Below are 24,810 nucleotides of genomic sequence, written 5' to 3' on the forward strand. Positions count from 1 at the left end.
TTGCACGAGTCTACAAAAATGTCAAAACTTGGTTTAGTGCCAGACTTGCAATAGAGATGAAAATAGAGCCCTTCATCTTTACATTTATCGGCAAGAACAAGTGCATCTCAACAAATTACAATATTGTAGAAAAGTTGAGTTATTTCAAAAATTCAAAAGGTGAAACATTCTTTAGATTCATTAAAAAAAACTGGCAAACTTATTTCGAAAGACCAAATCCTACATCAAAAATCATTAATATTGTTTCCTGAGTATAATTCAAATTTGGGGAATTTGTAGATATTTGGGGCTTTTGTTGGCTGTAAGTCAGTTATATCCAAAGTCCGTCCCGGGGCCAAATGTGGCCCGAGCTCAAATTTCTACCGACCCACAGCCCCTAGCATAAAATTAATAATGAGTGGCCCATCAATAGTGTTGACCACAGTCCAAAATACACATGTTAAAAAAGGCTGTTTTATCCTTCACCACCAGATGGCAGCAGACCCGTGGCTGCCTTAGGGTGCTTTCGGAAATGCGCTCAGAACGCGCTCCACCTCTCCAAACACAACACTCTCAAAGTCATGTTAGGTGTCAGAGTGAACACCTTGCTGCATGTGTGGCAGTTTCCAGCCCATTTATTTTGTAATGACTGTAGCAAAGAAAAATAAAGTTGACAGAAAGGGCCGTTGCTTCCAGGACAAGTGGACATTTGGATATTTTTGTCATTGAAATGCAAAACAACCGTGTCTGTCTAGCTCACTAAGAGACTGTGGCTGTTTACAAGGCATTCAATATCAAGAGTCACTACCAGACGAAACATGCAAACTACGACAAGGTGACTGGTAACCAACGGCGTGAAAAATTAAAGCAACTGGAAACTAAATGGTCGGCCCGCGCACATTTTCACCTCACCAAATCCGGCCCTCTTTGCAAAAGGTTCGGACACCCTTGCTGTAAGCTATGAACATCAAAATGGTAATAGTAACAATAATAATCCTAATAATAATAAAATCAACAAATATTTCACAGCATGTAGTGAATCTATTTAAGAGATTCCCTTCTTGAGTTTAACTACTGAAACTATTAAAATGCCAATTGTTTTAATTTATTGAGACGCACCTGTATACAATATGTTGAGTAAAAGTTCCAAAACTAAAGCAACGGCTTTGAATGTTTAAGTGGTTCGGAGGTCCCTTCCCACGCATTTAACTTGAATCAATATTGGATGTATTGTGTGTTTTTCTAGTTCAAACACAAGGAAAGAGGAAGGTCGAACGTCTTAATAATAGGCTGTATTCTTGATCAGTTTAACATTCGGAGCATGCTTCCGCACAGGGATGAGAAGGGCTCAGAAGGTTTTGTTTGGCTTGAAGAATGAACCGGAACCAGTATTAGTATATAGACATTTAATAATATAAATGTTGAGATTGCTCTATAATAATTCGAGAAAGGACGGTTCAGTTGCTTTAATAATATTTTCCAAATCAATGTATGATGGTTATAAATGAAGCTTGCAGCGAAGCAGACAATAAGTCATGCATACCTCATTAGTCTTTCCCTTCGCGAGTGTGCGTCTGCAGTAGTTATTGCGATTAACTACAATACAGATTGTGCGATTATAGCTAATTAAATTCAAGTTCACCGTTGTCATTGGAAATGATTTTGAAGTACGGAGCATACCTTTCTCTAGCATTTTGTTATGCCAGACAGAAATCTTAATTGCGTGACAAACTGAATTTGATCAGAAGATACGTTAATGTGTAGCCAAAGTGTTGTGTTTCGTACTTTTGAGGCCCGACCCAAAGTGTTTGCTCAGAGTCAGCTGGGATGGACTCCGTGAACAGGATAAGCGGTATAGAAAATGGATTGATGGGTGGATTGTTGAGTGCCTGTTGAGTGATAGACAGATAGTGAAATAAGTTGAGAGAGGTCAGTCAAAATGGATGCTTTGCATCTATCCTGCACGCAAGAATTATATTTGAATTCAGAGAGCAATCTCTATCATCACAATTTACTTTCTTTTTGCAGAAAGAAACTTGGCCACAAAATGATACCCAAGTGGTGATATGGTTTTCAAACAATCGATAGAAAACTTGTAAATAATTCCACTCACCACTTTGGATTTGGAAGTACTTTGAAGGGCATTTATTCGCCTCAAAGCTTCACTTCAGCCAGAGAGAACGCCTTTTAATGCAAAACAACCCGTGATCCACTGCGAACCACGTCAAGTGTCAACATATGAAGGCATATATAATGGAAATGGGCTCACTGGTATTTACGTGCAACACAGTAACATGATGTAACTAACTACTGGCATCTTTTCAAAGTCTGCTTCTGTTCTGTTTCCCCCCGTTGTACGCCTTGTCAGAGTATGTGAGATATGTTACTATTACACTGACCTACATCGAGTACAATTTATATTGTCACTGTCTTCTGTGACAGAGCATGACTTTACGTGCTGTCTGTTTCCCTGGGAGGGTTTAAATTCAAATAAAATGTTCTACGTCTGTCAAGTGTAAACTCATTTGAAATAACTCTACCTATATATCTATGTATCTACTATATATCTATGTATGTTTAACATCCTTGAAATGAGTGGAAATAGATTACGGTAATCGAAATTAAGATAAGAATAACACAAATTAACAGAATAACTACATAATATCCACAACAAATATAATATAAGATCATATAATACACATATATATATATATATATATATATATATATATATATAGTCTGAACTGCATTTTTGTATGTGTCCTTGTCCTCTCTTTGCATGGCTTCACAGCTGTGTTTGGAAAATAACTCCTTTATCCACCACAGTATATCATGCACTATATAGTGAGTTGGCCATTTTTCAAGGTGCTGTTCAAACACCCAGGGAGTATAGGTTATCACCGATATTGTGTCATCAATGTACGGATCCCACAACACGTCTTGAAAAGTAGTGAACAACCGATGGCCACACAAAAGCAATATACAATACCCTATGAATTTACGAATCGCATTGTGCCGATCAAGAAAATGATTTTCTGTATCTGGGGTGTAGTTTGCCAAAGTCAGCTAGGGTAGGCTCCAGCTACCTGCAGTCCTGAATGGATGGATGTGCAATATTTGTTACTGGAAGGTACACCTTCTGATCCGGTAATTTTGCCACAGCAGTGATGTAATTAACGGAAGCTAGAGTAGTTTAAAAGATAAATATTTTTTGTATGAATGAGTGAATTATATTCACTGTATCCTTCTATTACATACAAATCCTTATATAGTGATCAGGAATGAGCACACCTTTAGTTTTCAAGGGTTTCCATTGATCCTGCAAGAAGCAATTTGGATAACTTATGTGAGCTTGAGAAATGAAAGACAGACGTAGGGCTTTGAGGCATGATTTCTTTCAAACAAGGGCAAAGAAAAATTATGAAATGATGAAAAATGTATCATGAAATATCTTGATCCCATGGAATGTATCCAAATTCTTCCAAATTCACAAACACGGTGAAGTACACTTGCCCCGGCATGAAAATAAAGCTGCTCCGGATTTAACGGAGAGCGCACGTGCATCCGTCTACGAAAATAGACCTGGACTTTGTAACTTTCTTTTACGTTTGTGTCCTTGTCTCCTTTTCCAGAGTTGCCTAATCTAATGAAGTCAAGTTCCTCAGACCGACTAAAATCATGAAGTTTTAGAGCAAGTCTGATTATACTGAAACCTAGGATCCATGGGAAAGTCTTAGCGCGAAAGGCAATAGTAGTATATTTGAGTTCAGACAAAAGATCCATCAAATGAATACAATTCACAAAACAATTGCCCTACAAAGCGTTAAAGCATCAATCTTCTAGTGTAGTTATGATATGAGACAGGTGGACTTGGATAACGGGCGGAGCCATGGGCGGGCCTGGGTGTGCACTGGCCCACCCAGATGGACAGACTGCCCACCCAGTGAGATTCATGTTAAAATTATTTTGTAATTTGTATTTCGTTGTGTTTTTTATTTTATTGAATATTAAGAATGGCATAATTGTAGTTGTCTAAGAAGATCTGAACTTCATATTACTCAGTTCGTCATTTTATTTGAATATACGATGTGTTGGGAGAGGAGGATTGCGCTCAGTGAGAGAAATATTAATGTCCACCCTGATTTTTCCAGGCCCACCCATTAGCCACCTTCTGGCTCCGCCCCTGACATATCAGCAATTTTACATGTATTCTTTGAATAAGTGTTTACAGATCCTCAGTGGCATGTGGAAGAACCATAAAGAGCCACAACACCCTGCAACCTCTTCCTGTTGCTGGTCACCAGCTTGGGAATTGGATGGCATTTCAATGCTACGACAACACATAACCTGGTAAAGTGTGAGCATTAAAACAAACCATTAAACGTTTGTACCGTTTCAGGACATTGGCAAGCTGATGTTTTTGGGTGTCCTACTGGCATTGTTGTGAAATGGTAAATATCCGTGTGCACCGAGGCTCTCATATTGACAGGTGTAAAGGAATGCTTCATATGACTGAGGCGCAGACAAAGGCTGCTATTGAACAAGGTAGGATGAAAACAGGCTGGAAAGCATTGCCGTCTGACTACTAAACACCGCCTTCCATTTTTTAGTCTGACTGTCTCTCTGATCAGTCTTACACGCAAACACACACAGACACACACACACACACGCAAATACAAAAACAGAGCTAAACACACACGATACGCGCAGGCGGGGGTTGCAGATGGGCCATGTCACACAGACTTGCCCTACAAACAAGCTCAGGAGGGCAACATGATGCCAAAACAGCTCATTAAACACTATTAGCCTGTCATTTCCTCTAAGCGAGCACTTTCTCGATGCCTGTGGTTAGAAAAAAAAGCATCAGGGTCAGGCCCAAAGACAGGCAAATGAAGAAGGGCCACTCACCAATCTGATGACGCTCATGGGAATGGCACAGAGGATAATGTGCTGTCAACGATCACACACACACACACACACACACACGCACACACACAAAGAAACTATAATTAGGGGCCGGGAGACAGCAAAGCAAATTGCAGACGCTTTTTACAGCTTTTGGCAACATAGCCGTAACATTATATTTGCAGGCCAGCTGCAGTTCACAATGCGTGGTAAATTATTAGTAAAAAGCTAGGGGACGCATAGATGATATCTAAACATTAACTCATTCACTGCCAGATATTTTCAGACCCTGATTTCAGATCCTGGGATTGAATGGTTGGACATAAAAACGTTTTTGGCAGTGAATGAGGTTTAATATTATTGTCAGCCGATAGATTTTTAGAACTTGTAAAGTCTCTCAAGACTGAACTGAAGACTACCACCAAGCTGGAATAAGATATTTTCTTTTCAGTACAGTCTGGGCTGTTCACTCAGTTATGTATAATAATAATAATAATAATGCAGAGCTTTCATTCAGTTTTCATTGTGTTGAACTGCATTGCATTATCCTGACCCGAGAGGTGTTTGTGGTATTCTTAATCTTTACACATACTTAAACACACACACACCCACACACACACAGACGCACACAAACATTTTGTGTTTCGAGAAAATGTGTCTAATAAAATAATAAAAGGTATGAATAAGTTGCCACTCTTTTGAAGTCTTTGGTTTAATGTTGATGTCACCTTGACCTAGAGGATAAAATGGCAGCAATCAGCATTTCTTGTCTCGTAGCTGGCCGACCGCTTGATAAATCAATGAGATTCCACAGACCACAAAGCAAACAGACTAAACAGATAATTAATATGGCTCAAGGTTTGGATAATGAGCAGCTTGGTCAAGTTAGAAGCAATTAATACGAGACACCTGAGCTCACCTATGTAACGTGAGTTGCCATGGTTACTTGCTGAGCAGGAGACATTGAAGCACAACAAATGTACCGCATGATGAGGCATGGATTTTTTTTCTTTTTTTTAAGTTTTAAAATCTTCGTCGCGGTTATCCAAGGCCAGTTTTAAATATTTTTTTAAATGTACTGTAAGCAAACCCATATAGTCTAGTTTTACACCATCTGGCCTCTTACTGTGCTCTAGAGATACGAAGGAATAAAATATTCATTCATCGATTTTGTATGCCGTTTATTAGTGGTCTGGAATTCCCAGATGAAGACAAAAGGCTATGAACACCCCAGATGGGTCGTCACGGAATTTCAGGACATATATAGACAAAGATGACGTCACACTTACAGCCACACCTAAGGACCTTTTAGCGTCTGCAATGAGCCAAACACAGAACCCGGACCCACCTGTGAGGCTCATGTGCTAACCACTAGATCACCGTTCGTCCCCGGATGAACCAACACTTTTAAAATAAGGTCAGAACCACATAAATGTTTGAGTAAAACTTTCATATCAATGCATTTTCCCGTAAGCAATACTTCTAAGATATGGCTGTCTGACATTACCGAACACTTAGTCAAGATTGACATTAACACTGATGATCCCGCCTTTTGAAGATGAGGTCTCTGTGATACACAACTATCTGAGTGAGAAGGCTTTTAATTAATTAAAGACCTGAATGTCGGTTTTATCGATAAATTCTTTCAAGTTAATGCTCTGCCGTGGGTGTGGAAAGATTGGGGGAGTTATTTACACCACAGAAGCAGGGTAAGTCTGCTTTGATGCTTCGTGATCTCTAATCAAATGAAAGGTTGTTGGAACTACTGCACTGTAGCCCTGTTGTCATTCGGGAAACTTTATACAGTGTAAAAATGTGTTTCACCGAATGGCGTACATTCCACGCAGGTCTACTACAAAATTGGGAGAAATGTGTAAAAAAAAAACTGCAACATAAATAGGGAAAAAAATAAAAAGCAGAATAAAAATAAGGTATTACGACATCTGATTATTTAGACTCTTTAATATACAGTACATAATGAAAATATCTTAAATGTATGTCCCTATTTAGTTGTATTCATTTAACAAGCCCACTGCAATGTACGAGCTATACTACGGTATGTATGAAATGCTTCATATTTTCATATATATTTTCAACATGCACCCAATACTGTTAAATTTATTGCAAAAAAATTGAACTACAATACAGTGGACGGCTATTCAAAAGCTGTTTTATCTTAAAAGGTTGCACATCAGTCACTGGGAATGCCATTGTGCCATCCCATACATTATTATCGTTATATGGTCAAAGCAGAATCTTTGATACAGTTTTTTAAATGGATCTCGTGAGATTGTGTGACTGTTCATTATATTTGTTTGATGTATGGGACCACCAGCCCAAGTTAAAATGAGTAGAAATTCAACACTATTGTGCTGTCATTATAAACAGAATTTCTTCCTGTCTTGTTCCTGTCACGGCCACTCAAATACCTCCGCATGTCGTTCTTCTCAAATTGTGTGTCTTTTATACTGGGAGAAGGGGGATTTGTATGTTACGCTATTGTCCGTCTCCTACGAATTCCAATCACTCTCCAGAACCAGGTGAAACCAAATTGGGGAGGCAGTCTTTGATTCTTCAATACGCTGTTTTATGCAGATTTCTTGGTTTATTCATATATCCAATATGACTGTCAGACCCTGAAGGCCGAAGCCGCTGCTGAAAGGATTAAGTTCAAAGGCAAGTGATAAAATTACTCACAGACTCAAGTCTTTAGCCGTGCAGTGGTCCTTCTCAAAGCATTGAAACAGCACCATGCCTCACGGGTGGTGAGATGAACGCTTGACCAGCCTGTTCCACCTCCAACTGGCTGAAGCATTAAAGTTGTCCTTCGGTGAGGTGTCTCAAAGTTTGGTTTTAATCGTGCATATTCAATTCTTTAGAGTTATTCATTCTTATTTGGTACCTGTCAGAGCTCCATCTACACCACGGTTCTGGAGCACAGAATTACTAAAATAGCGTAAAACAGAAGACAGAAAGTCTTCTTGACCCAACCTTTAACGAGTTAAGTCAAGTCAAAAGTTTTCTTTACAATAGTATGTTCGATGCGCCCCGAACTAAACTAAACATAGTATGCTGATTAATATTGTCTTTGTGGAGTAAGAAATAAGCAGAACATGTTACTTGTTTTTATTTGTCTCAAGGGGCAGCCATTTTGCCTTGTACTGCCACTTGCTGTCGACTGAAAATGACATCACAGTTTGATTATTTAATCCATTATAAGACAAATAGCAGCAAGCAGTGGTGTTAGCCGCGGAGTCAGCGGTTAGCATGGCACGCTAACTAGCCCAAGCTTTGGCATCAACATCGAAAAGTTGAACTGTTTGACTTTGGCAGAATGAGCGGGGATGATTAGCCTGCTTCCCGTCACATAGCATCACGTTAAGTGCTCCACTACACAAAAAAGTTCAAAAAGTAATCCGGAAATTCAAAATGAAGCCAAATGAAGAGACGACTGTGCACTCTTTAGCCGCATTAGCCAAGTGTTCGCTCCTGTTTGTGCACCTAATGTGTCATTTATGTATGATAAACGTGTCATTTAATCACACGAGCACACCTGGAAGCTGAGTGCAGAGACATGTCTCATTTTTAACAACCCACACTAATATTAGATAACCACTGACCATTGATGTAGGCTGAATTAACAGTTTAGAACACCTGTAAGGCAGAGTGATGATATATAAAAGTCCCACTGCTGTTGTACAATATATCATCTTTCTTGTCCAATCATATTGCTTGGTTGGAACTAACTGTTGTATAATTAAATTCAAGGATTACTATGGCTTACCTTTATACAACACTAGTATTGGTGTACAGTACTGCAACAAAGGATGTATCCCGCCTTGTTATGATGATGTCATGTTTTTTTTAAATCGTTTTTATTTATGTCCATCTATGGCGTTTTCTTCATCTTGCACAGCAGATCCAATTTCCCCAACAATAAAAATGACTCACTCTGAATTGGTATAACATTGTTGATGTGTAATCATTTTCCCTATCTGACTGATGCAAAATTAGGTGGTTAAAGGAGTCACCTAATTTTGAGATGATGCTGTGTTTAATCATTTTCCCTATCTGACTGGTGCAAAATTAGGTGGTTAAAGGAGACACCTAATTTTGAGATGATGATGATTATTATTATTATTAGTAGTAGTAGTAGTAATAGTAGTATCAAAGGATTGCTTTGATGACTTGACTTTCGAACACTGGTGATTCGTGTGATGTGATTTTTTTTTTCTTCAACTTCTAATATTTTACAATGTATGCCAGTATTTCCAAATAGCTTAGTCAAAAAAAGTAGCTACCGACCACCTCTGCATGGGGAATGCATTTGGGAATCTGAGTGGGACTTAGGGAAAAGATGATCACCGACAGAGATGGGAAATTCAGGTCCAGAAAGTAAAAACCCTGCCACAGCTTGGCTTGAGCCACAGGTGCTTCTAATCAACTGAGGTCATCTACCTGCCGGTTGAGTAGAAGCACCTGTGGCTAAAGCCAAACTGTGGCCGGGTTTTTACTTCCTGGACCTGGATTTCCGATCTCTGATCACCGGGTATTATTCAAAAAGGGAATAAATAAAAGAATACTAATAGTTATGGGCTTTTAACAAGAAGGTTGCACAAAGTAGCACAAAAGGACGCTTTGTTTTGTTCAACGATAATCAAAAAGCTCTTTCCTCATTCCATCACAGAATCAGGAAGTCAATTTAAAACAGTGCAAGGTTTATGCAAAGAAACTTGAAAAGGAACCTAGTAAAAGCATTTATGTGTCTGTCAGATGAATTCCTAATGAAACAGCGCAAAGGTCTTGATAAAGAGGCATGATAAAGGTTCACTGATTGACAATTAAGTTTTATTTCTGTGTCAGAGTAGGAGCAGTAAGTCTGAGAGGATTCTTAAATGCAGTTGACTTGAAAGCACAAAAGCAAAGCAACATTTGTGGAGTAATTGTTTTCTCCAGAAACAATTAACACACACTTACAATATTTACTTACGTGTGTGTTTCGGCACTATATGACATCCAAAGGAATAAAATGAAGTAATGAAAATTACACATTCAGATTCTATGATAATCACATGAAAATAGATGCACTGTTGTATTTTATAGAACCAGCAACTACACTGCAGGTCCTCGCTTTTAAGACTGGTTACATTCCCACGGCGGCACTGGCAACCGAATGTGTACACTGAATGTGAAAAGTCTCCATTCAATGAGTTCCTAAATTGAAATGACTCAGGAACTTTATTGTCTTGTGCATAGACAAACTATCTTGTGCATTTGTCAACGAGAAAAAAAGTCACCCGTTAATCTTTTTGTGAATGACGAAATGATATAGTGGTTCTGTTGGCCACAAGTGACCTTCAATGCGTCTCGCTGCATGTGGCAATAATGCCACTTATATGCGCTGTGTCCGCCTTGACTTTATTCAATGCGGTGAGCCTCGTAAACTCACCATAGTCTCCCAATTGCTTGTTCTTCAAATGTCGGATTAAGTTGGGTGTGTTGAAACTTTTGGCCATTGGAGTCAATGTAGGGCGGGCGGGCGGGCGGCCGCGGTTGCGTGCAGGGCGGCGCGAGTGATGCTTTTGGACAGAGGGACGTCGTCGTGTATTAAACAAATCAACTTTTTTGCCCTTTCGTCTCGCGGCAGCCAAGCATGAGCTGCGGGTGACCGGATGTTTTGATCGGCAATAAAAGGCTTTGATCGAATATTCCGATCACGCAATTTTTCACAAAAATCGGCCAATCATGATCGGAGCATCCCTAATAATTATAATCAAAATGTTCCTCTTTTTGTCAATTAATTTCATAAATGAGCTTTTGGGGTCAATTTCAAATTACATTTCTAAATCTAAATTTATTTCGGTACAACTGTACGGGAAAAGATATGTTAAACAGTTGTTTGGGAAATGTAGTTTACTTTATTACACAATACTTGTGTGTGACTTTTTTGTGTTGTCTATCAATCACTAGGCTTGTTGACGTGTTTCAAGATAATGATAATAGGGCAGTGGCATTAGTCCTGAAGGAAAATGTAGCTAGAGCCATTTTCACTAAAATGTGTTATTTATATTTTTCTTTGTCTCAATGAGTGTTTTGTAATGTGTTGGCATCCAGAAATGAATGTTTGTGGCATCCAGCTACCAGCAGAAATGGAAGGAACAAATTATGTCCACTCAACAAAGCCTCCAAAAGGCCCTCTTATTTTTTAGTTACCTTGATATTAAGACCTCACACTGCAACCGAGACATTTTCATATTGTCAATCTTCCCAACTTTGATGCATTTTGTCAAAGTACCGTTGATATCACCACATCATCGTAGACTTTAATAAGGCCTCGGGTACAAACGTTCTCTCTCGCATCCCAACCTGTCCATGATGTTTCACATGATGCATCACAATCGAGATCTGACTGCCATATCTAATTGACACCGGTGGTAATTACATTACATGAGTGAATGAACGCGCGTGGGCTGATAGAATGTCAGAGAGGTATAATAAGGTGATGGTGTCCACTTTGTCTGCCACTGCCATTAGGTGTGCCATCACTGGTTGCGTGTGCCATCTGGCTGCCATGCCAACAGGGAGATCTTTGATATGTCAGTAAACAGATTTCCCAACAGAGAAGGCTCTGGGTTGAGGGTATTACAAGTACACTTCTCCTGTCATCTGTATCGGGTCTTTCCTGTGATTAGAACAGGCAAGCGTGGTGGCATTTTGTCAGCTTGAGGACATTGTGGAACTTGGCCATTCCATTGTTTGTGGTTTGTCACGCAAACATGAATGCGATGTACAGTAGAAATATTCCACTTCTTTTTTGCAGAATCCTTCGCTGACCCATAGCCCAACGATGATCATAATCGGTACTGCCATTCAGTGATCCTGGCATCAGTTGAGGCTGTCGCCATTGCTTTGTTAGTGCTCGAGAAGTTTCTCAAGGAGCTGAGCCATTTCTGGACAGCAGAGTGCTCATTTGCCATTGAGGTCTCGGTCTCGGTCTGGTATCACAATTAGTCATATTCGTCTTTAAAATGCGTTACCAAGCAGAACTAAGTCGATAATGCTGATGTTAGATGTTATTGTAAAATGATTTAGAGCCAGCTACAAATATTTACAATAGCAACAGGCAATTCATCTGCAGTGCACGATTTGTTGTAAAAATGGATTTCTTTACATGGCAGTTGTAAGGTCTCTAATATTTTCAATTCACGTATTAGCACAGCAATGTGGCCCTTTATGGTTTATAGCATTTGGGAATTTCTTGCTCTATTGCTCTTTAAAAAAAAAACGCGGAATACCATTGATGAAACGGCACCAAGGGCAAACTAGGCTTCCTTCCTGTCACTCCCACAGTGCTATCCTCTTAATGTTTCTTCTACAGAAACTTCACTACCAACATGATGAGCAGGTTTCTCAAAAAATGAGTATCTGTGGAAAACAAGATAACAGTTTCCTTTTTGTATCCAATGTATGACTCGTGTAATCATATCAGGCCATCAGTAGCTACGAGTCGCAGCTATAACATGGCTGGTTGTACAATGCCGTCACGGACAATAATCATTTGTAATCTGCTTATTATGTTTATTACAGTTGCATTGTGTCAATATTAAAATCACATGGCAACAATAGTTGTTCATTTAACAGTGATGATTTTTTTTTTTTTTTTTAATCTCACTTATTTTGAGTTTCCACATAATGCTCCAAAATTACTCTGAGCTTGTAGAGCAGAAGCAGCTGTGGTTTTCCTGCTTATCATTCTAAATGAACAGAAGACAAACATTGTATTTATTTAATATTGACTTTCGGAAAATTGGAAGACGTATAGCTAATTAATATGTCCATGACTGTAAACAGTAATGAAATGATGGATTACATGACGTTTATTGTCCTCCACCTTCTATACAGTTCCTAGAAAATAACTTTCATATTCAGCACAGAAAAGTAAAGACTAATATAGTTAGTTTTCTGGGTTGCCAGTTATCAGATTATTGATTATATTATTGATTATCAAGCAATTGCAAAGACCTTTTTGCGGGGGGCTTTTTTTTTTTTTTGTCGAAGTTGGTAGTCGGAAACGCTAGCGGAAGCCCGTTTAAAATGACAGTCGGACCAATTACTATTTGAGCCGGCTGGACAAAACAAAATGGTGGGCAGATGGCAGAAGGGTACCCCCGGCTGTAGGCGGAAGGTGATAAACGGACCGCAAATTTTTAGTAAAACGCGCAGCTCTGCTTGCAGGCCCACTAGTCGACAGAAGTGACAAAATGGCCGTCCCCTGAGATGGCTAAAGACAGGTGGATTCTGCTGCTTAACTCATATTCCACATACGCAATATTAACCAGGATGCCATGTTTAGTCTAGTGAAGGTGCATACAACATATTGCCAAGTTTTTCGGGGAAGTTGACTTTCGCTTCATGAAAGCCAATTTTCCAACGATATATACATAATTCATCAACTTATCCCCATCCAATACAACAAAGGCTCACTGTCTAAGAATATAAAAAGAAAGCCAAAGGTAACTATATGCATTTGAAAAGAATTTTGCCATCGGTCGTACCTTGGGATATTTTGTCTGCCATATGTCTTTTACTCTATTGTTGATTTCTTGTTCATTGCATCTTGCCAATATTCATTCTGAACAAACGAGAAGATGTGACTGCCACACAGGACGTTGACAAAGTCTCATGGGTTATTAATATGCTCACCACAAAGTCGCACTATTCAGTGTTGAGCAATATCTTAAAGTCACCCCAACAGTATAGTAGGCTTCTGGTTAAAAAACACAATTTTCCACAAGTTTTTTCTTTAGGCCTAAATGTGCATCTGTTTGTTCTAGAGAAACAGAATTGACTGTCAGTGACAGTCTCTCTTTGTTTTGTTCTAACAAATAAAGATTGGCATACAACAATTATATTGTTTGCACAAATTGATGTTTGGGTTTGTAGTAATGAGTATGTATCCACACAGTTTGCTTAATTGGCCAAATATGGGAAATAGATGTTCAGCTCAATCAAGTAACTGATGACACATTTGTGTCATCCTTCAATTTTAAAGTTCCAAATCCACCGGGGCAACCACTGCAACTGACTGACTGATAGCCCCCGTAAGAGGCCTCATGGGAGAAAAAGAGGTGCTTAGAGTGAGTAAAATTGTCTGTGAAGCCTCCACTTCATCAAATAAGTATTGCCTAGTAGGTAAATGCAATATGTATGCAGTGTTTCATAATTGCATTGACCTAATGGATTGGGTTTTGCATTATACTTTCTAGGATGAGAACTTGAAATAGATTTTACACACGCTTTTCATTGCTTTCCAAACAATCCTCAAGGTTGATCGAACACTATTTTTCTGCTTTGGATCTCACAATTTGAGGAGCTAAAATGTAGTGAACCAGCTAAGCACTCTGTAAATTTTACAAGTGTAGCGCCTCTCTAGCATGTGTAACTATAATGAGGGGTGGCTAACCTGAGTTCTTTACTTCTATGAAGAAAGTGCCAATTTTTCACAAAGAAAGTCCCTGTGATTATAGTATGTGCATCTATTTTTAGATGTTATTAGGTTTGTCAAAACGTACTGAATTGTAATTTAATTACCGTATTTTCCGGGCTATAAGCTGCACTGTTGTTATATAAGGCGCACCAATCTATGTTGAAAACTTTTATATTTATTGCATTTACAGAACGATTATAAACTGTAAATGTACATGTATGTACCTGAGCAGATTCTTTCCTAACAGTGCCTTTTAACACTGCAGCAACGTTGCTGATTAAAACGGAACAGAACCAAGAGAAAATAAACCGTACTTATCGTCATTTCACTGCCGGTTGCCGCTCCAGTTGGTCAGCTAATACTCCACCATCTATTGTTCTACTACATTCTACATATTATGCACCTGTCTTGTTTTATGTTAATAAAGTCAGCCAATCTAACACACGACATGCTGCCAACTGTAATACTCAACACTAGCATTTCACATTGAAACAACAGAAGTAACATGAGCCAATCGCATTCATGTGCACTTCAGGGACCTCTCGGAAAACATAAGATCAAAGAATTACAGCACCTAATGCAATTGCATAGCGCCCTCACCTGTTGAACTCCTCCACCAGCAGTCACATCCAGCAAATGTATTGAATTGTACTGTAATTCCGGTTGGAGCGCCACGAGCGGTGGAAGAAAAATCCACAGAATAGCAGCACCGGACTATAAACCGCATGGCTCAAAACCTAGGAAAAAAGTCGTGGTTTATAGTCCGGAAAATATGGTATTCAACCATTGATCATCAGTGCCATTTATCCTTCTCACTAAGTATAACACTAATAATACCTTAAAAGCTACTCTTACTCTTCGAGGACACTAATATCTTTGATGAAATTATTGGACTTCAAAATGATCAATAGTACATATAACACAAATTTCCAAGTAATAAACACACTTACCTATATAAAAACATAGAACATTTAATTATAAAAAATGGAAAAAATTAGAAAATAAATTGTTCTCTCAAATTGCTTTGTTTCACAAATAAATCTCTTTGAACTGATCCAATATTTAACACAAAATGTCCACATACACAATATTAATGTAACGGCCCAATCAATTTTCCCTACAGCCGGCAACCACTTAAGTCACATACCCCAGTGTCACGTAATGTTACTGGCGAGACCAGATCGACGCTTATGTACGTAGTGGCCTAAAATTAGTGATGGCAAAATGAAGCCCCCATAACAACAAGTGAAAATGTGAAATAAGGAGGTCAAATAAAGTTTTTCTTCATTTTTATTTAAAAACAATATTTTTTTTCCCCCCCAAAGTTTTTGGACTCGGCGGTTTCTTTTTTTGCTGAGAATTTCATCTGCTTTAAAAAAAAAAAACTCTTTCACATGGTACTGATGAGGTATGGGTGCATAGATATGAGCTCGCACATTTGTATAGATTTGGAAGCATTTCACTGCCGCTTTTATTTCGAACTACTGTACACTCAAACCTAGCGGCGTAGCCAAGTCAATACGCACTGATAACACTGTGTTAGCGACTAATTCCACGAAGGGAAGTCTTCTGCTGAGTAGTCCACTCAAACTGAATAACTCTATCACTGCCAACGTTTTCCAAAGAGTCCTGGTCGAACCCTTTCGCCAACAGTGATAAGTCCACTTTCTGCACACTTCTAAACGTTACTCCACTCACCTGCCGTCATCGTCTCTCTTTCTCTTTTCTCAATTCACTCCTCCTTCGCGATCTCCGTCCCAAACGTACTTAACTTCCTGTCCTTCGACCCCGGATGTGCTATTATTAATCAAAAATACATTTCAACAGAAAATATTATACCACAACTACAGTACTTATTTGCTTTCTAATAACATTATCCAATATACAACCTTCCAATATTGAGAAACATCATAACCTTATTGCTGGTAAACATATTTTAAGGTTAAACACAATTCTTATTTATTAAACTATGACCTTATGAATCGACATTCACTTGAAACAATTAAGTATTTTTTAACTTGTTACACCAGGTTTTATTTGAGAATGGTTACAAAGCAGGTTAGGAGCAGTGCAGGATGGCATCCAAGGTGGAGTATCCACAAGGTTTGTCCAGCAGGCTAAGCTTATGCTTTGCCAAACTGGCAGTATGAAATCCTGCAGCAGGAGAACAGATGGAAGTATGGGCAGGAGGAAAAAGGACAGCAGATAAATTGTTAAAAACTGGAACATAATGAAAGGAAGTGGAGCCCAGACAATGCATTTTGGAATAGCAAGGGAGCAGCGTTCTGACAGTCGGAAGGCGGCTGGATGGCAGCGACATGTGCAAAGGCTTGAAAAAAAAGTGGTGCACACTCAGAGAGATACTACTTTTTGACCCTTTTGACACTTGGCTTTTACAGCTGGGGAACATATACGTTAAATATGTTGGTTGGAGATTTTATGGCTTTGCCTTTATGCAGCGTTTCAATGAAGTTAAAACATAACAATCATGGTGCTGATTTAAGTACACAACTTTTGTTTTAAAAGGTTTAACAAAAATATGACATTTGCCCTTTATGATTATTTTATAATATGTGGAATACGTCAATTTTTAGGGGCTAATCACAAACTTAAAATCGTGTTTGATAATACTGTTTTTCTGTCAACTATTTCACTAATGCATCTCTTGTACCACAACATGAAAAAGAGCCTGTTATTCACATACACACTGCAGTGTGCAGTTACCAGAAAATCTCTCTCTCCCTCATGTGTTAAACAGGTACATAAAGCGGGCACTGTGAGGTAAATTCAACACGGCTTAACTTTAGAAGAGTTGTAGGTGCAGAGTGTGGGCACTTATCTATAGAGACTGTTATGTTCAGATAACATAACACTCAGCATCGTACGTTGCCATAACACTGCTTCTACTATGTTTGATACATGATGTGTTATTGACGAGTTGTTTTCCTTTTTTTTCCCCCTACAAAATTTTCGGCTTTCTTTTCTCGTGTCATGTTGTTTTTCAGCAAATGATGGCCTCCTTTACTTGTAAGATCTCCTTCATAATTCAATATTGATGAAACATGGTTCTTTAAATCAAAATCATGACTCACCATCAATACGAAGTAATTGGAGGAGGTGTGATGAAAAGCAGAAATAAATGTTTCAGAGGCCACTTCTGCAAGTGAATAGGTGCTCGTAAATCCGGCGTTGGTTGTTTTGCGTCTTAGTTTTAACCGTAAATGTTGGAGAACACAAAACGACAAACACGGTTTTAGACTACTACTCTTTTTACCCTGCTTGTTGCTCAGCAACCACTTTGTTTTCAGGTAAATTAAAACCCACCTATTCAGTGGTATAATGTCCTAAAAACGACAAAAACAGTTTCATACAGGCGTCCCTGAGCCCGCGGCTCAAGCTCAGTAGTCATTATCCTTGCAGTTCATGTAACATTTTTTTGAATTAACACTTCTTCGGCTACTCGTCGCTCAGCGACCACTTTGTTTTCAGTCAAATTAAAACTCATCTAATGAACTATTCAGTGGTATAATGTTCTACATTGAATCTATTTCTTGCATCACTGAAGCCGGTAATGGTTCCAAGAGCATTGTGGCGCGCCGCACTTTCGCCTCAACCACTTATACATCACTACCCTCATAATAGTGCTGCACACACAGATCAATGTTTCAAAGGCTTGCAGCGTTTAGCTAAGTCCTTTACTCATCAAATTTCTCATATTTCCAGAGCGGAAAGATGTTTGTTTATTTATGTATTTTTTTTTTTTAATTTGTTTAGAAGATATATCATTTAAACACTGATAACAACAATCGAGGCGAGAAGTGCAACGGGAGTTAGTGGCTGATCTCTGGGACTTTTCCTGTTGTACAAAAACTAGAGGGGAGTCCCAGGTTCATTAGTGCCCCCAAGTGTAACAACAGTTGTTAGTCACTGGAGTCACCTGTAGTGAAGTGTAAAAAAAACAGCAGTTTGCACAGTCATATCGGGCCAAATAAATTAAATGTGGTGGAAAGAGGTGGATGCACAACATCATTAATGAGAAATGCAATTTTGGAGCATTTCTGACATGCACATTAAGGCAATTGTTTGAGAAAATCCACTTGAAATTCTCCAATGTTTCTGTTTTGGGTATTCAAAAGATATTCACTTGCCATAATGTCTTTCGGCTGATATCCCTGCATTAGTATACATATATACATCATTACGAAAACTCTTGAAACAATAACATAATCTGAGAGTATGGAAGTTGGCTCAACCAAATAAATTCACAGCTAGACTCAAGAGTGATGAGCAGAAGTTGAGACAGATGACATGAGTACAGGGTGTACGACAGCTGGAGAGTGCTTGTGAAGAAGACCCCAGGCGGGTGGGCCCGTTGGCTGCCGAGTGCTCGAGCAGAGTAGCCTGGGTACTTAGGAGTCATGAAGTGGAGGGACCCGAGGCAGACGGCCTGGGGGCAAAGCTTACAAGGGGGCCACACCAGTGCAAAAGGAAGACCACGTATGGAGTATGACAATAGTTGTGAGCAATGAGGAAGAAAATGACCACGGGGCTGCAGGAACACCTGAGACTTAACCTACAATGACCAACAGTGTCTGGTAAACCAAAAAGGAATGACATCCGTGTGAATCTCTGGAGATCCGTGCAAACAAATGTCTAACAGGGAAAACAATAAACAGTTGCAACAACATGGAAGGCAAAGAAGACATAAAAAATGGAAGGGATGGTAGCTACACAAAGTTTATGACCAAATTTCTTATCATTACCTGATTCTTTTTTTAAAAGACAGGGATGCAGCTGGGGGGGAGGTGATGGTGATTGTACACAATACTCAACACAAGCAGTTGTTCCTCCATTTGTGTCCGGCAATATCGTGAGCTTCAAGACACTTCCTGATCGACAGTCATTCCATTTCACGTCACAAGTTCCTGGAGTTTGTGGCTCAGCCCAACTTGGCATTGACCAAACACATAAGGAATTGCCATCGTAAATATTGAACGGGTTAGAACATTTAGGACCGTTTACTGAGCAGATTGGGGAGGCAAAATCTCTCTTTACAAACCCCACAACGCAGGACATTAAAGGATAATCGGGATAATCTTTTCAAGACATCTGAGAATCAGGTCTTTACTTATGGGGGAAATGCTCAAATTGAGCCTGATTATTGATACGAGCGCATTTCACAAGACAGGAGAGAGCAGCCCAAAGTTCTGAAGTCTGCTGTGCATCACTATTTCATCACCTCTTTGGCCTTCCTCAAAATATCCAAATGCAGTTAAGTAATTATAAAACAGTTAAGATGTGAGTAGCGGTTTTGAAGGACCGTTGGTGGAGATACTCGTCAAAATATGTACTGTATTTATGAGTTGTTTACACAGATTTAACAGGAGAACACAGATAACATATGTAAAAAAGTAACATTCTGTACAAACAGGATCTCCATTTTCAACATTTTTGTTTAGTACTCATAAACACAGATTTATAAAAAATGCAGTACTTAGGTTGGATATCAGTCGATTGCTTCTGTTGTACTAAAGTAAACACACAAGAACGTCAGAAATGTACAATTTGATTACTGGAATGGTAGCTCCATGCTAACACTATCTAGCCTTGAGGCTAATGTTTGGCCAAATCAGTACTGTCAACTATTCTGGATCATTAAGTGAAACAGTTTTATTTCCGCTTGTCTTCGCACACATTTTACACTGAACTGTAGTTGTTTATGACAGCCACTTTGTCTTTGTGTTGTGTCTTTGCCACTGCCTCCAAAGAGTCACTTTGTCATCTTTTCAGTCCTCATCTTAGCACATATAAGACGATTGGAAAATTTAGAACATAGCTGATATTAACTGATTAGAAATGGCTGGACAAATTAGTCCACTAGTCTTTCTGTTTCAAGTCCAGCAGTGATGGACAACCAAATACCATTTGCATGATCAAAAACTATCTGTTTACTTCCATGTTGAATGGAGTCTCTTGAGTGTTTTGTGTTGTTGTCGTTTATGTGCATTTTGGCCGTATTAGCAAAGGCCAGTGTCCTTGAAAAAAATGCACAAAAGCTGTGAAAAAGATAGATTGCTGGTACTGGAGCTGTTTAATGATAGTGGTGTTTGAAGTGTGTCATTATACAAGAATCCTTCACTGTCAAACTGATTTTCCTGAAAAAAAGCTGCAATGTGCAATCGGACAGCGACAATTATGCACTACAGCGAAAGAAAATGACGGGTATAAATCAGAGCTGAAAATTGTGTTTTTATGCAAAAAAAAAAAAAAAAGAAGATTCTAAGATTATTTCCTACAGTCATTGAATAACAAATATCGGTGATGTATAAATGGGTAATTTTGCAGCCCTTATAGTGGAGGTGCAAGTGGAAGGATAGAAGTCTGATGTTGTGCTGCAGATTCTTTACCGAGTGCCATAAAGTCATGCAGATGCAGCTCTGCTTTGCTTGAACACAGTACATAATATGTACTGAAGTCCAAAGCAGGTCACACACAGAGCAACAGGACATGGCTGGACTCAAAGAATAGCCACAGTGCCCTCTATTGGATACAAACAACATTCCCCAGAAAAGAAATAAAAAAGGAAGTCAACTACGTCAATAAAAATATATTACATCTTACCTGTACTTGCACTTACTCTTCAAATTGTAACTTAATTTTCAGTGATTAGTCACCTCTACCCCCTTCTTAATAACACACTATCACATTTTTCAACATCATCAAAACTCAAAGTGCGCAGTCAAGTAAAATTGAATTTTGTTAAACCAGGGCTGTCTGAGCCTTAATCAGTAACGTAAGACATTCAAGCACCATGAAAATCTATCATAGTTTTTGCTTGTATGGGTGCATGCAGGATGCTTCAGAATCCTCATGTTTCATCAGCCAAAAAAAAATGTCCAAAATAACACCATGCAACTGCATCCATTAATCCATCTTTGATACTGCATGTTCAATTTATTTGTGTTACAGGTGAGCAGGAGCCTATGCCAGCTAACTTTGGGCGAAAAATGGGTTACACCCTGGACTGGTTGCCAATCCCAGGGCACATTTAGGGACAATCATTCACACTCACATTCATACCTATGCAGAATTTAGTCTTCAATTAAGCTAACGTGAATGTTTCTGGAATGTGGGAGGAAGCCAGCGGATCCGGAGAAAACCGACACAAACATTGGGAGAACATTCAAACTCAATACAGAAAGGCCTGAGCCACAGATCAAACCCACAAGGTCAGAATTTACAGTGCCAACCCACCATGTTGTCCATGCAAATTATTATAGTTTTTTTTGTTCTTTAAGAAATAAGGCAAAACAAGGTTAATCCCAATTTTTCTAGTAAAAAGTAAAAGGTTTGAGGTCATTACATTAAATTACAGTAAAATCCTGTAAATAACACACAACCATGCATAATACGCTCCGCCAAAATCCCGCCCCCAATTTGGGATTGTCCCCCCCCCCCCCAAAAAAAAAAAAAAAAAAAAGAGTGTTATTCACGGGATTTTACAATAATCAGAAATACAATCAAGATGTTGTTGATGTGGTTAGAAACAAAACAAAACAAGACATTTTTAACTGACCCCAAACTTTTGAACACTAGTGCATTTCTAGAAAGTTACACTGGTGGGCGAGAATATGCAAAGCACAAAAGTCATTCGGAGGCCAGGAAGCTCACAGGTTGATGGGGTGTAACACACCATACAGAAACGTGGTTCGACAAGACATCCACTGTATATACAGTGGAAAGGTCGATGACAAAGCAGGGGATGTCTGCCAAACCTCTGCATGCCAAAACAGCAGAACTCCAGACATACTGTGTTCCATATTCTCCAACTTCAACAAACTAAATAGGCACAATTATGATCGTTCTGTATATGGAAACAACGTACATAAGCACACACACCGACATTCTCCGTCACTCTGTGAGAGGAAAGCAATGTCCGACTGCCAAATGTTAGTTCTGTTGACTAACCATTATTGATTTTGAGGATGCGAGCGATGCAGTTGTGCATGTCAAATTAATATTGCAATAGGTTTCTGTTGGACCATGGACACCCTCCGGTGGGAAGCAATAATCTTTCCAGTTGGCTTCACTGGCCTTTCGGCTTGAAACACGAACAGGGAGTTATGAAACACTCTTTAAACCCTGAGTGACTGAAGACCAAAGAAAAAATGTTTTATTACTTGTGAAATAAAACAAAACAGACACTCACTGGACTGGAAATGTATGTTTGTATACATTTATTTCATGTGTGTAACTGTTGAAAACAACAGTGGGCCAACTCCAGCTTTGTCATTTTTAAAGGGGGATTTCAAAAAAGGAATTTGCAGTTTTCAATAAAAATTTGGTTGTTTTAGTTAAACCTGTCAGTATGACCTGAGAGTAGTACAAGCGCAAAATTACGTAAAAAAAAAAAAAGTCATCCCTCTCAGCCCCATTTTGTGCCTTTAATTTGATTTGCAAGAATCCACCGCGCCCAAGGGAAAACCAATCCGACCAATCCGAGACAGTAGCTGTGACTGACAAGTCTACACTCTGTGTGTCAACGCTCTGCCGCCTCGGACTTGACCAGTTTTGCTTAATCTATAGCGGAATATCCACCTCTGGTTAGCAACAAAAGTAAAATAAGAAGGTATTAGATATTATTCTATTACATTTCTTTACATACATATATATCACATTTACATGACCTTATTACAAGTTTCCCATTTTTAGCTACCTCACTTTACAATATACTGATTATTGAGATTATTGAGACTGTCCCAATATTATTGTTGGCAAAATAGCACAGTGTTATTTTTGGCACCAACAACATGTAGCCTTCAGTATTCATAATTTCCTTCTTTATCTTTATGTGTCTACTGTGTGAGCAAATCTTTCCCGGAACAAGCTTTCGCAAAAGTGTTCAAGCCCTTACACCAGCCCACTTGAAATAGGTTCTCTTGTTTTCATCCGACGCTTGTGCTAAATCCCTTGTTCGAAGCACCGACCAAAGAGGGACACGGGATAAAGCGGCCAAGAATTGTGATGAAAATTCACTCTGCTGAGAAGTGGAACTAAGGCTGTTTTCACTGTGATGATTCGGACCGGGCTTAGTTCCTCAGTCTTCAACAGTGTGAAAGACACAAGATCACCTCAGGAAAACATACGAGACCCAATTAAGTTGTCAGCAATTGAAGCAATGAAGTGTTTTGTCTTGCATAATAAACAGTCAAATTAACATCCATCTGGCTCTGTAAAGTGATATCATAGATTTGTTTCTAAATACACTCTACATATTTAAAGTTGATTGCTTAAAATATCTGCAAAGACTGAGAACTATACTATACTTAATTGCAGAGATGGGCACTTTAGCCTATTTTGCCGGTCTGTCCTACGTCCACGACCTGGGCACCCTTCCGTCATACCCTTCCGTCCTTATTCATAAAAATCATCGTCTTCCATCCCCCGTCCGTCCTCATCCTTTCATAATTCATAAACATTATTTAAAGCTCATTAGCTGGCTAATTTATTATTGATATCCACTTAGCAGGAGGGAGTATTGTGAGTAGATGGAATTGTTTCCAACTAGTTTCATTCCTGATAACGTGCCATCAGGTTTGGTGCGTTCACACAAATTAACTTGACGGAGTTTTCAGACTAATTCATCTTTGGTGCGCCAATCTCTTGAGGGGACTTCACGCATTGAATTTGTCAAAGTCATAAGTCAGAAACGTAATGTTTGAGAACCACAACAACCACCTGCTTCACACCTGTTAGGGGAATGAGGGAACTGGCACACTTTAATGTTTCACAGTGCAGTTTAGCAAAACATTAGCATTCACCGGCGATGCCCGACAGCCAAATGCTATTTTTCCTCACCATGTGAGTCGGAGATGTCAGTTCCTATTTGACAGCTCATTTGTCAGCCCTTTAGGCTTCTGTTAGGCATCTTCCTCTCACTTTACGCTCATGCAGACCCTCCACCTGTCTTCTCAGGTGGAAACATCCCTGGACCGTCGCCCATAGTCCAACAGGCCTCTCGTGCCAGACCTACACATGTTCATGTATGCATGCAAACAAACACAGCCGGGAAAAAAAAACGTCTACGTTTTTCTTTCTTTTTATTCCTTTCAGTTGGAGTTCCCACTGGGATTGCAGCCAATTATTCTTATCACTTAACAGATGTGCATGTTGCAAACTGCATTTGCGATTATGCTATAATCAGGCGATAAGAAAAACAACAATTACTAATCCATTATTAATTTGCTGCCTTTGTTAATCTTAATGTTAGATGTTTCCCAGTGGTAAACAGTTTTGCACATTCTTCTATTTGAAGGGAGTACGTTAGAAAATAAACATTATTATGCTGATCTCCTACCCATGGGTCTTGTTCTGACAACTTTCCATCTCCTTTACTGAGCGCCTGAGGGGAAGTGCTTGTATGAAAGAAGTTGTTTATG

The 24,810-nt window shown here is 39.1% G+C and overlaps 1 protein-coding gene across 2 annotated transcripts in view; it reads right to left on the reverse strand.

Annotated features, from left to right (window-relative positions):
- The window catches only part of asic4a (acid-sensing (proton-gated) ion channel family member 4a), a 159,375-nt gene extending 143,245 nt beyond the window's left edge, over positions 1-16,130 (reverse strand). Inside the window, exons 1-2 of one of the 2 annotated variants that reach the window (XM_086051420.1) lie at positions 16,070-16,130; positions 14,972-15,108 (exon numbers count right to left, since the gene is read on the reverse strand). The gene's annotated coding sequence lies outside the window, so the exon portion shown is untranslated. Of the gene's footprint in view, positions 1-14,685; positions 14,813-14,971; positions 15,109-16,069 lie in introns of those variants that run through there. The other variant, XM_086051421.1, reaches the window with a different exon arrangement.
- Between the last annotated feature and the right edge of the window lie 8,680 nt (positions 16,131-24,810).

This window comes from Filicampus tigris, chromosome 14 (assembly GCF_054856515.1).
Source record: "Filicampus tigris isolate MCC_2025a chromosome 14, RoL_Ftig_1.0, whole genome shotgun sequence".
Taxonomy (NCBI): domain Eukaryota; kingdom Metazoa; phylum Chordata; class Actinopteri; order Syngnathiformes; family Syngnathidae; genus Filicampus; species Filicampus tigris.